This window comes from Zingiber officinale, chromosome 2A (assembly GCF_018446385.1).
Source record: "Zingiber officinale cultivar Zhangliang chromosome 2A, Zo_v1.1, whole genome shotgun sequence".
Lineage (NCBI taxonomy): Eukaryota > Viridiplantae > Streptophyta > Magnoliopsida > Zingiberales > Zingiberaceae > Zingiber > Zingiber officinale.
Window position 1 is genome coordinate 168903709 of NC_055988.1, and position 14244 is coordinate 168917952.

At 27.4% G+C, this 14244-nt stretch overlaps 1 long non-coding RNA gene and 1 pseudogene across 1 annotated transcript; one reads left to right on the plus strand and one right to left on the minus strand.

Moving 5' to 3' along the window:
- The first annotated feature begins 5257 nt into the window (after positions 1 to 5257).
- On the plus strand, positions 5258 to 8314 carry LOC122040260. The gene is made up of 6 exons (XR_006128567.1): positions 5258 to 5697; positions 5773 to 6015; positions 6107 to 6427; positions 6769 to 6812; positions 6889 to 6950; positions 8091 to 8314. It is a non-coding gene; the product is annotated as an uncharacterized LOC122040260 (long non-coding RNA).
- A 1004-nt stretch (positions 8315 to 9318) lies between these two features.
- LOC122040261 lies at positions 9319 to 10924 on the minus strand (annotated as a pseudogene).
- Between the last annotated feature and the right edge of the window lie 3320 nt (positions 10925 to 14244).

Here is a 14244-nt window from a genome sequence, read left to right on the forward strand (position 1 = left end):
CTCGACTCGATGATTCCATATCTTTCTTCTTCATCATTAATGATATTCTTAAAGGGCATCATTTTCCTTCCTCACTACCTCATTGATCATCTATCCTTCACGTTTTTTCTTTCTCTTTGAGAGGAAAATATAAAGTAAGGGGTTTTTATTCATTCAATTCGATATAAAATAGTATATTAATTTTTTTAAACATCAATTTCGGATATTAAAAATATATTAAAAAAATAAGAAGAATTTATTTAATTTAAAAATAAACTATATAGATTGCTTATTGATATTAAAAATAAAAATCTAAAAAAATAAAAAATTTAAATGAAAAATCAATTAAATTTTTGTTAAAAGATAATACTTTAGAAAAAAAATAATAAATCTAAATTAAAGTCATATATTATAAAAAAAATAATACATGGGTAATTTATAGAATACTATTAATAATATTTGTTAGTATAATGTTATAAAAAAATTAAAATTAAAATCAATAAAATTTTATTTAGGTTTAAAATAATTTAACAATTTTATAAAAAATTTATTATCAAGCTTAAATATAAAATTCTAATTAATCTTTATATAACAAAATAAAAATATAAATTTTATATTTGCCTAGGGCCTCGAAACTACTAAGGGTCTACATGAGGACCAATGTCCAAAGTGGATAATATAATTTCATTATAAATATATGTGATTAATTATTATTTATTTTTAACTTTTTTAGATTCATAGTTTCAAATAAATAGGTAAATTAATAAAATTCTTTAAAAAAAATATATTAATTAAATTTATAAATTTACTAATACATAATTAATGAAATTCTTTATTTGTTTTCATAATAATCAATTAAAGTTGTTAATTTAATTTGGAGAAGTATAATTTGATTTTTCAATTTTAATTGTCAAAATAAAAATTCAAATTATTATTATTTTATTTTTAAAAGGATTTTGTTTTATCAGATCAAGCTGGACTTAAATTGTAACATATAAATGGTTCTTTTACGGTACCGTGGAGGTGGAGGGATTAAATAAAGATGAAACATCCAAAAGCCTGGTTTAAATATTGCTGAAAAAATTGAAATTTAAATTAAATTTAAAGGGGAAATAAAATAAATTTTAAATTAAATTGAGATCTGATATATTAAGTGGTTTGGCATGCTTCAAACAAGTATTTGTTAACTTTTATATTCATAAAAATATGATTTTTCTTTAAGTTTTAAAAAATATTTTTAAAAATAATAATATATGAATTTGAGATAGATAGTAAATAATTATGATTGAGATGGATATAGATATAGATATTAAATTAAGAATTGCTTAAATTATTTAGAATAAATATTAAAAAATTAAATTGATTTTTAAAATTATAATTTAAGAAAAAACATATTTTTTTTATTAAATAATAGTTAATAATTATTTTTACCAAAGTTACTATATTATAATTTTGAAAGTTAAAAAATATATTACCAAATAATTTAAGATATATTATTTCCTTATATACTTTATTATTATGATATTAGTTCAAAGTTGTAATTTATTTTTAATTATAAAAGTTAATATAAAATTAATATACTATTCTTTTTTAAATGTGTTATTAATACATCTGATTTATTTAAAAAACACATTATTGTTGGTATATTATTTCTAATTAATATTTAAGCACATTAATATAATCAGAAAAATTAAACAAATACATAAAATTTAGTTTTATATTATTCTGAGTTATTTAAGTTCATCAATCCATTTTAATCGAAATCGACTGATGGATTTAAAGAGCGACTGATGGATTTAAAGAGCACGAAATAACATATAACCAGGTTCTATGTTCATCTAATTCTCCTGATTATATTTATGCTCTCAAACATTAATTTAACATAATATACTAAGAGTAGTAATTTTTTAAAACACTAATATATCTAAAATGTCTGCCTCCTATTAAAAAGATTATTATATTCACTATATTTGGTCAATTGAAATTTGAGAACATAGATGAAATCAAGAGAATTAGAGGAATATATATAATATGATTTCATTTCATTTCGAACTATGTTTATCTACTGATTTCCTCTCAAATTGTTAATTTATTTATTGCTTTGCCAATTGAACCGGAGAAATTTAATTTAAACTAGTATTTTATCCGTGCATCATGATTGTAAGTTTTTTTTTTTTAATAATCAATGAGATATAGATGATTTAATGTGACTACATCGATGAATTAATATGTTGTGATATAAAAAAAATAAGGAGAAAGTTAGCAAAATTGGAAAGGGCAGCGAGAAGAAGCGTTAAAGATATGATTTGGTAATAAAAAGAAGTTGAAATTATAATAAGCTTTGATTTGAAATTATTTTGGGCGTGAAAAAAAATATTAATGTAACTTAATTTTGGATTTCACAAATCAATTGAAAAATATTAATGTAACTTAATTTTGGATTTCACAAATCAAAGTTAGTTATTAAAGGTACAAATTATTAATTAAATAGAAAGATTTATTTATCATACTAAATTTATTTTAACATTCAAATAAATTCCATGTCATAAAATTTTAATTTTTTTAAATCCAAAATTATGTTAATTTATTTTTAAAACATTTGTAGTAATGACAATATAAAACAAATATTCTTTTAAAGTTAACTTAATTTCTAAAATTCTCAAAACACAACTTAATAATCAAAATCTAAACTTATTTATTGATAGAAATACATACGGTTAAAATAAATCAAATACATAACATAAAAAAAAAACTTTATCATTTACCCTATATAAAAAATAAAAAATAAAACTTGTAAATTGAAATGAAAGAGGAAAGATATTAAATTGTTGTTCCACTTGGGATGGATTAAGACATTTTTTATTATGGTGACAATGCCACTTTTGATGAAGTATCATGGGCCTCCCTTAATGCTTCTAGCACATTTTTAATATTAATGATTTGCAATAGCAAATCAATAAAAGAGTGTGTTATAATTTTTTATATTTTATATTTTAAAGAGAATCATAAGTCATAATTGTTGAATGATCAATGAGTTTAACAGCACTTTAACATTCTCTCCTATTAGAATATTTTTATCAATAATGGCTTTTCTAATATGAGAATATCTTCCAATTCCGATTGAAAAATTACCTTTTGCTGCTAATAGAATCTTGTCAGCTTCTGTCTGCATATAAAAAAATGATGAATTATATAGATCCAAGAAAATTTATAATTTTTTTATTTATTTTCCATCATTCATATTTATTTTATTTTAGAAAAAATAAAATAATTTAAAATTAAATTAAGATTCGGTAAATTAGTTGACTTGGCATGCTTTGACCACTTATTTAAAGTATTGTTTAGATTCAATATTAAAAATCTAAATTGAGTTTTTCTAAATTTTAATTTATGAAAGTTTTTTTTATTGAAATTTAGTATTAGATTTAATAAATCCAATACCTTAATTATTGTTTTTTTTTAACTTTTCAAGATTCATAGTTTCAAATAAATAGATAAAATTAATAAAATTCTTTAAAAAATATATATTAATTAAAGTTATAAATTTACTAAATACATAGATTAATGAAATTCTTTATTTTTTCATAATAATCAATTAAAGTCGTTAATTTAATTTGTGAAAGTATAATTTGACTTTTCAATTTTAATTGACAAAATACAAATTCAAATTATTATTTTTTATTTTGAAAAGGATTGTGTTTTAACAGATCAAGCTAATGGACTTAAATTGTAGCATATAAATGGTTCTTTCGCAGTAGGGTGGAGGGATTGAATAAAGCTGAAACATCTTAAAGCCTTTTTTCAAGTTTAAATATTTCTGAAAAAAATTGAAATTTAAATAAAATTTAAAGGTAAAATAAAATAAATTTTAAATTAAATTGAGATCTGATATATTAAGTGGTTTGGCATGCTTCAACCATATTTGTTAACTTTTATCTTCATAAAAATATGATTTTTCTTTAAGTTTAAAAAATTATTTTTAAACATAATATTATATAAATTTGAGATAGATAGTAAATAATTATGATTGAGATGGATAAGTTTAAAAATTATTTTTAAAAATAATAATATATGAATTTGACATAGATAGTAAATAATTATGATTGAGATGGATATAGATATTAAATTGAGAATAGCTTAAATTGTTTAGATTAAATATTAAATATTTAAATTGATTTTAAATTTTAATTTAAGAAAAAACATATTTTTTATTAAATAATAGTTAATAATTTTTTTTTATCAAAGTTACTATATTATAATTTTGAGAGTTAAAAGATATATTACCAAATAATTTAAGATATATTATTTCCTTATATAATTTAGTGTTATAATATTAGTTCAATAATTTATTTCTAATTATAAAAGTTAATATAAAGTTAATTTAATATTTACGAATATGAAAGTGTCTGAAATACCTAAATCGCACACTATTTTAAAATTATCTGTATGATTCGGTTAATATTCTTTTTTAAATACAAAGATTTTTATTAAAACATCTGATTTATTGAAAAAAACACATTATTCTCGATATATTATATCAAATTAAATATTTAAGCGTATAAATATAATAAAAAAATTAAACAAATATGTAAGATTTAGTTTTATATTATTCTGAGTTATTTAAGTTCGATTTTAACCGAAATGGATTGATGGACATAAAGAGTATGAAATAACATGTAAACATATTATATGTTCATCTAGTTCTCCTAATTATATTTATATCCTCAAACATCAATTTAACATAGTATATTAAGAATAGTAATTTTTTAAAACATGAATATTGCATTCAATATATCTGATCAAATTAAAATTTGAGAACATAGATATAATCTGATTTCATTTCATTTTGAACTTTGTTTATCTACTGACTTTGTCTAAAATTGTAACTAGTATTTTACCCGTGTATCAAATGTTATTTTTTCTTAAAGAGATATCGATATATGTGGTTGTAAGTTTTTTTTTGAATAATCAGGGGCAACAAGAAGAAGCGCTATAGATATGAATTGGGAATAAAAAGAAGTTGAAATTATAATAAACTTTGAATTGAAATTATTTTGAGCGTGAAAAGAAAAAGAATATTCACTACTAGAAATATGATCTATTAGGACACTTTCTTAATGACATTTAATTTAAAATGTCATTATAAATATTTTTTAATGACATTTATCAAAACTAATTATTTAAAAAATTAAAACATCATATTAGACTATTTATCATGACAACCTTAATCTATGTCACCGTATATAACACCCTAATAACCTAATTACTTCTCATTCTAATTTTTTCCAACTTATTGTGCCGATTTTTTTTCTGAACCCTAACCAGCACTTGTTGCCGCCGTTCTTACTCTTCATCGCCCATGCATTGCTGTCGCCGGCGCTGCCAGCCGACACCTTCCTATCTCGACCAGTCAGAGAACAACCTTCGTCGACCTCCATCGCGCTTCTCCGCTTCTCCTCCACGATTCCTCTGCAGCACCACCTCTGCCATGATTCCTCCGCAACCTTAAAACCTTTACAATTGCAGGAATGGTAGAGGCAAAAGAGACTGAAGCTAGGAAGCATACGACGTGAATCAATGATATGAAGAAGGATTCTTTGCACAAAACAGGGTGCGTTCGGAGTTGGGATTGGCAATTTCCAAGAGATTGGACCGATGGACACCAACCTCAAGCCTCATAACTCGACATGGCTGCAAAAGGCCGATCTCCTCTTCGTGGTAAGCTTCCATGTCGATCTCATTCCTCCGTCAACCACTTGCTCCTCCTCCATTAATGAAATGGGAATTACTCAGGAGAATCCAGTGGGAACAGGGTTCAGCTTCGTGGAGGAGGAGAGCTTGCTAGAGAAGAGCGATTGGGAGGCGGCGGCAAACTTGATTGCACTTCTGAAGAAACTCTACCATGGGAACGCAGCCATGCAGCGAAGAACAAAACCCTCTTCTTCGTGCAGTCTTACTGCGGCCGGTTTGCCGTGACAACAGCGTTGTCAGTTCTCCACGCCATCAGAGCTAGACAACTAAAGCTCAAGCCCGAAGGTAAAATCAAAATTGTTCTTCATCTGCTTCATGTCACATTGTACAAAAAGATGGCAATGATTCAGCAGTTTTCCTACATACGATTGAGCAGGTGTTGCATTGGGGAATAACTGGATGTCACCTAAGGACTACGTGGTATCTCGAATTCTCAATCAATCTATTTTCTTTCAACTAAGCAACGAAAGTAACCTCAAATCGCCATGCATCTTTCATGGGGGCCTCTGCTCCGAGACATGTTGAGGCTCGACGCAACCGATACAGAAAAATCAAATAAGTAGAGTAAGTCTTTCTTTAATTATGCTGGATTCTCGTTGCCTCATATAATCTACATGCTTAATAAATCTGTTATTATGGCTCGAGAGATCAAAGAAGAGATCGACAATGGTGAGCTTGTCAATGCCGCAAATACTTGGTAGGTGCTTGAGTATTTCCTTGTTACCTTTTGTTTTTTTCCCATTAATTTTTCTTAGCTTAGGTAAATTATGAGATACCATAGCATGATTTTGGGGGAAAAAGATTAAGAAAGGCGTGTGATTTGTAAAAACAGTAAAGTTAGATGCTCTCATTGGGAATTCGTCTTATTTCTTTTATTTCTCTATATTGGCCTATAGTTTGATCATAATAATGCTTCTATAGACTAGCACTTCATCGTCTACATTTAGTTAGATTGTGGAGACATGAATATTTGGCAATGTTATTTTTTTTTGTAAATTTTATTTCTTCTTGTAATGGTTTTCTTTTGGTTTTATGTAGAATTTATGGAGACATTTCTTATTCTTGATCTACATCAAGTCATGGTATTTTATGACCACTGATTAATTAATTACCATCCAGTTTTCAGTGTGTTATTATTCATGCATGCTTATTTTGTAGATCATGGTAGATCCGGATGCCTCGTGCCTAAGCGAACCTGCCCTAAGGGAATATTTGCACCGGTACCAACACTTGCCCCTTAATTGCCTTCTCTTAGGTTTAATAATTTATGTGCTTTAATAATTGTTATCAATAAACATGTGAAGGAAGACATAATGAAATTTTTGTCTAGATAAAATTTTGACCTTGTTGCAGAAATATTTTTATATGCCCTTTTTACTTAAAGATATTAAACTTGCCATGTTACTAAAGGATATTCCAAAATCTTGATCCTTACTCACACTTGTCAATATCTAATGCATCATGGAAGAAGTTAGAATTGTTTTTGTCTTTGACTAGTTACTACTCACTCAAAGGTAGAATGATTATATTATGGAAGTTGATGAAGGCTATCTAAAATAGCTTAAATTGTGATTGTTTGAAGAATAATTTGGGTACTTTCTCATGTAGTCAATCTTTTTTTTTAAATAGTGAAACTATATAGAGTTTCACAAAATATTTGATCTTACCAAGATCCCAAGTTGGTCATTTTTACACACATTATATAGAAAACTTAGTTCTTTACTTCAATTTAGTTGTCACCATCAGTTTGAGAAATATCTCAAGAAACTTAGTTGATAAAAATCTTTGTCAATATAATTTTTTTTGTTAACTGATGCTAAATTTGTTTACTCATGCAAATCAAATACCATTTAGACTCTTTGAGGTGGCGTATGTTTACAATTCAACTACTTTCTTGATCCAAGTTTTCTTTCTATCACTCAAAACATTATCAGTAATGTCAAAAGACAAGTAAAAAACTCATATATATATAACAATTAATAAGCACATGAAAAATGATAAGTATAGAGATATTGTTTAATAAACAATGGAGCCTAATGCTTACAAGAAAGATTTTATTTGGATTCTATGTAGGAATTCTTTCCTTCAGTCATCATGGTAAACTCAAGCCTCAATTAAATTGACGTTCATAATTCTTTCAATAATTAATGAAAATACTTACAAGACAATGTTTTAAGAGAATTTGTATTTCATTTATCTTTAACTTGTGTCTTATTAGATAAGGATTCAAGGACAAATTATAGAATGATACTTTATATGTTTCTCGTTTGGTATGATTTTTAATCTTTTAAATTATATTTATTAGGTTTATATTTTCATTGTATAATTTACTTATACAAATTTATTGATCATATTTGTAGGTGACAGGTACTTGGATTTTGCATATGATGGTTGAAGATGGTTGATAGTAAATTAGTTGAGTTTTTATTTTATAAGACTTTGTTAGCTTTAAAAATCAATGATTTGTTAGTATTAAGTTAGCATTGGATTCAATACTTTTACATTAGTATTGTATTTGTACTTTTGTGATGATGGGATGAATTGTGATGATATGGTGAATGAATTGGATATTTTGGATGTAAAATGTTTCTATTTTTATTGTGGTGAATTGTGATGATAGTTAAATTGTGATGATGTATAACTTTTTCTATTATGTGATGAATGTTTTGTATTCTTAATAAATATTAGTAATTTATTGTGGTGTATTCTAAATGTTTCTATTTAATGCTTTTATAAAATATTATAATTGATATTTAAAAATGTCATTATAGATTATATAAGATGACAGTTTAAAATACTCTTATAAATTATCATTACTAACATATTTTATTGTCCTTGTATAAAAAATTAAAATATTATAATTGTCAATATAAATTAGTTTAGGTGACATTTATATTTGTCCTTATTTAGATAATAAAAAGGCATGCATAAATGTCCATAAAATATTTTTTTCATGACATTTTCGATTGTCATTATATTCCTATAATTAAGACACTTTTAAAGTTAGTATAAATATTTTATAATGACATTATACAAATGTCAGGAATATTAGAGGGTCTATGCTAACACCGCATTTCAATACATTTTTTGGTGGTGTCACCATAGCTTTAGTGTCACTAAAAGTATACTATAAAGACATTTATGTGTGTCCTTAAAGGCCTTAATTCTAGTAGTGATTAATGTATCTTAATTTTGGATTTGATAAATCAATTGAAAGTTAGTTATTAAGGGTCCAAATTATTAATTAAATAGAAAGATTTATTTATCATACTAAATTTATTTTAACATTTAATAAATTCCATGTCATAAAATTTTAATTTTTTTAAATCCAAAATTATGTTAATTTATTTTTAAAACATTAGTAGTAATGACAATATAGATCAAATATTTCTTTCAAAGTTAACTTAATTTCTAAAATTCTAAACACAACCAAATAATGAAAATCTCAACTTATTTATTGATAGAAATAAGTACTGTTAAAAAAAAAATCAAATACATAACATCTAAAAAAACCTTTATCATTTCCTCTGTATAAAAAATAAAAAATAAAAAATAAAACTTGTAAATTGAAATGAAAGAGGAAACAGATCAAATTGTTGTTCCACTTGGGATTAAGGCATCTTTTATTATGGTGACAATGCCACTTTTGATGTCCATGGGCTTCCCTTGATGCTTCTTGCACATTTTCAATATTAATAATATGCAATAGCAAATCGATAAAAAAGTGTATTAGAATTTTTTATATTTTATATTTTATATTTTATATTTTATATTTTAAAGGGAATCATAAGTCATAATTGTTGAAGGATCGAAGAGTTTAACAATACCTTAATGTTATCTCCAATTCGAACATTCTTATCAATGATGGCTTTTCTAATGTAAGAATCTCTTCTAATTCCGATTGGAAAATTACCTTTCGCGGCTAATAAAATCTTGTCAGCTTCTGTCTGTATATAAGAAAATGATGAATTACATTCACAGACAATGTTTTATGGACTCGTTCATAAGCAAAATGAAATCGCAACATGAAATACTAAAAATGTTACTTCCAAGTATCAACTTATCAAACTTTGATGATCATCTCCAGATGTAAGGTTTACCTCATAATAATCTAACTCCCATTAGTAAAGTATCTTTTACCACTGCACATTCCGAAATGCAAGATCAAAGGCCAATTACAGAATGATGAATTTTGCATTTCTACAAATACAAAAGTATACTATTAGTATTTAGCAAACTTTGTAGGGAAGAAAAGGTGTTAAAATGAATAATCTCAAAAGGTCTTATTTGAATCACACATCCCTCGCCGATGACACTATCGGTAACATCAGTATCAAGCATTATAGATGGAGGCAAATATCGAGCTTGAGTATATATTGGATATGAAAGGTCATAAAAATTGCAATTGAAGAACACACTCTAGTAACTACAATAAAGAAAATTATAAGCAAATAAATCCTCTAATTATTTTAAATTACCTGAAATCGGGTACGGGCTTCTTCGTTATCCCAAGGCTAGCGTTGTAAAATACTTTTATGGTACCAATATCTTCTCAGTAACCATCGTATAGATAAACTTGTACCTTTAGTTACAAATTAATCGTAAATTAGCATCTAACAAAGCAGAGTACTTAAACAGAATACTAATAAGATCATTAATAGATCAAACAAACAATTAGAAGGGGGAGACATACTCTCAATCCAAGGTTGCAAGCCCCAAGAATTACTTCGCTACCAAAGTCATTTGCTGAAGGGAAATTATCGTGAAGCAACTTAAGTATTATGTCTTTGCTGATCACATAGACGCCCATGCTAGCAATAAAAGGCATCTTCTTTGCTCTTTCTACATTGAGACCCAAAATTGTGGTACCGACTTGAAGTTTGCGAACAATGAAATTACTTAAATTAAGATGAAATCAACTAGTTCTTGATAATTTGTAAATTCAGATGAAAATCAGAAACAAACTTCACCTGCATTGCCTTCAGTTGTTCGCCTTTTGGCTTCTCCGCAAACTCAATGATATATTCTTCTTCATCGATTTTCATAAGGCCACAGGTTGTCACACGCTTTTCATCCATTGGCAGTGCAGTCATGTCGACGCATGATTCTCTATGTGATTGAATGAATTTCTCATAGTCCATACAATACAAATGATCCCGGCAAGAATCAAGAATTCCATCACATTATGATCCTAAAATAAATTTTAAATTTAATTGAGAACTGATATAATAGTTGGTTTGGCATGCTTCAACTATTTGTTAACTTTTATATTCATAAAAATATTAGTTTTCTTTAAGTTTAAAAAATTATTTTTAAAAACAATAATATATGAATTTAAGATAGATAGTAAATGATTATAATTGAGATGGATATAGATATAGATATTAAATTAAGAATAGCTTAAATTGTTTATATTAAATATAAAAAATTTTTATTGATTTTTAGAAATTTTAATTTAAGAAAACTCATATTTTGTTATTAAATAATAGTTAATATATATATATTTTTAACAAAGTTACTAGATTGCAATTTTGATGAGTTCAAAGATATATTACCAAATAATTTAATATATATTATTTCCTTATATAATTTAGTATTACGATATTAGTTAAAATTTGTAATTTATTTCTAATTAAAAGTTATTATAAAATTAATTTAGGATTCAATTTTTTAAGCACATGCAATTATCTGAAATACTACGTTATTTTAAAATTATCAAATGACATACTCAGTACTTATTAAAAAAATGACAACGTTCTATACTGAGTCAAATTAAAATTTAAAAGTATAAATATAATAAGGAAAACTAAAAAAATATATATAATATGATTACATATCATTTTAAACTTTCTATATCAATCTATCGATTTTATTTAAAATTAATTAAATTGGTTGATAGACTAGTTTAAAATTACATGGAAACATGTATTATATGTTCATCTAATAGGTCCAAGATCTTTTCAGCCAAGTTTTGATCTCTCTCACCGAGGATATGAATTAAGTTAAAGTCAACTCTTCCGAGTGCCAGGGAATAAAAGGACATTAAAAATCAACGTGTTCAATATATTAGATCAAATTAAAATTTAAAAATATAAATATAATGAAGAGAACTAAAGAAATATATATAATCTGATTTCAAATCATTTTAATTTTTTTATAACAATCTACCGATTTTATTTAAAATTAATTAAATTGGTTGATAGACTAATTTAAAATTACATGGAAACATGTATTATATGTTCATCAAATAGACCCAAGATCTTTTCAGCCATGTTTTGATCTCTCTCACGAGGACATAACATTAAGCTAAAGTAACTCCTTTGAATGTCCAGGAATAAAAGGACAGAGAAATGGATAAGGAAGAAAGCCCCCTTGAAGATTTGCTCACTATGAATTAGATTTTTTTTTAGCTATAGTAATATTTATAAAATTATTACTTAAAAAACAATAGATCTCTTACCTTAGCTGTCCCCTAGTGTCAACCCTATAGATATGAAGAGAAGTTCATATAAATACACAGGCCATATGTATATGATGAATAAATCCTAAGTCGTCAGTTCCTGAGAATCAACTCTTGACCATTACGCCAGAGATGTCATCCACTCATCGTCTGCACTACGCCCTGGTAATAATTATTGCTCTCAAAGATATGTTAAATTAATATTTAAGATATGAATATAATCAAGATATCTAAAGATATATATAAAATATAATTTCATATCATTTCAAACTTTCTATGTTCATTAGTCGATTTTAATCAGTTTCAAACAAAATCGATAAATGAACCTAGAGAATTTAGAATGATATAAAATCATATTCTATATATTTATTTAATTCTAATGATTATATATATATATATATATATATGATTATATGATTTCAAATATTAATTTGACGTAATATATTAAATGTAATGATTTTTTAATATAAATTAGATAAAAAAAACTAAAAGAGTGCCCAATCGATTAAAATTGTTTTTATATTCATAAACAGTAAATTACAATAATTGATTAAAAAAATCAAACGTGAATATAATCGAGAAAATAGACGAATGAAAAAACAATATATAATTTCATACAATGTCGAATTTTTTAAATGTATCAACTGATAAATTTAAGAATTCATAATGACATAAAATTAAATTATATGTATTCTTTGATTATATTCTTTTTCTCAAATATTAATTTAATATGATATATTAATAAAAGCAGTGATTTCCAAAAAAATATTTTTAAAATAAATCTACGCATTAAAAAAACCCAAATATAACCAGCGCTGGATAAATACGAAGAGATAAAATAAATATTGGATACGTAATTTAATAATTTTGAAAATAAAATAAGTGATGTAAGTATTTCGGAAAGTTTACTGCAAGGTCATGTAAAAAGCTATTTAATATTAGATTTGATAAATCAAACATGTTAATTATTGTTTGGTTGACTGTTTTATTGCTAGTAGATTATTGAAAGGGTCCGAGCGGCTATAATAAGTGATCCTGTCCGAACGCTGAATCAATAGACGCTGGGCACGTGGTACTCTCCGAAGTGCTGACATAGATCTCCGATCAGTCGTGTGGATCTCCGGCGAACCTGCAAAGAAGTCGGGCCGAGAAGGGGTTCCCGGCGATGACCCTCCGACGCTCAAGTCAGGCAAGAGGAAGACAAGAAAGTGGCTCTGAATATGCGAGAATGCGTACCTCCGGCGAAATGTGAGGCTCCTTATATAGAACTGTGAAGAGGCTCACGCACATATACCGAGGCGAATACGTGTCCTCTAACCATACCTCAGTATGGGCTTGTCAGAAGAGCTTACCTGACACCATACTGCTACAGTCTGAGCACATCTCTGATGGGACAGCGGAACCCTCTGTCGCAAGATCCTGCGTATGCCTGGTCGTTGAACATACCCGCTGTCAGAAGATGTTCCCTTGTCCTTTTGTCTCTTCTTACCCCCTTCCGAGCGTCCGGCCGGTCGGCGGTCCCCTCACGTCTGGCCGGTCGTATGTGCTAGTCCACTCGGGAGATTTCCGGTTGTGTGCTCTGTGGAGACTGTTCGCAGTATTACTACTTTATGCCTTCGGCCGAGCGGGCTACCGGCTCGACCATACAACCTTGTTCAACATGAGCGTCGGAACCCCGACTCCCCGCCGGGGTGTCTTTGATTCCGCTAGGATCCCGCTCGTCCGGTCGACATCCCCTTCTCCGGTCGGCCATTTGACCTTTGACCTCCACATGACGTTGACTTCCCTCAAAGGGAGTCCCCCGTCGTTACCGCCGGATCACTTGCCTCCCCTTCAAGTCTAGTCGAAGGAGGCGATTAGTCCGATTGACTGGACCATCAGTTTCGCCGAACGCCGTCCATAAGCAACTATCCTCCGCTCGGCCCCCACGGGAGCAGCTAAAACGCTAGTCAACACCAACCCTCCTCGGTATCTTTTCGAAGTTTTCGCCAATCTCCATCATTTGACCTTTGACCTCCACATGACGTTGACTTCCCTCAAAGGGAGTCCCCCGT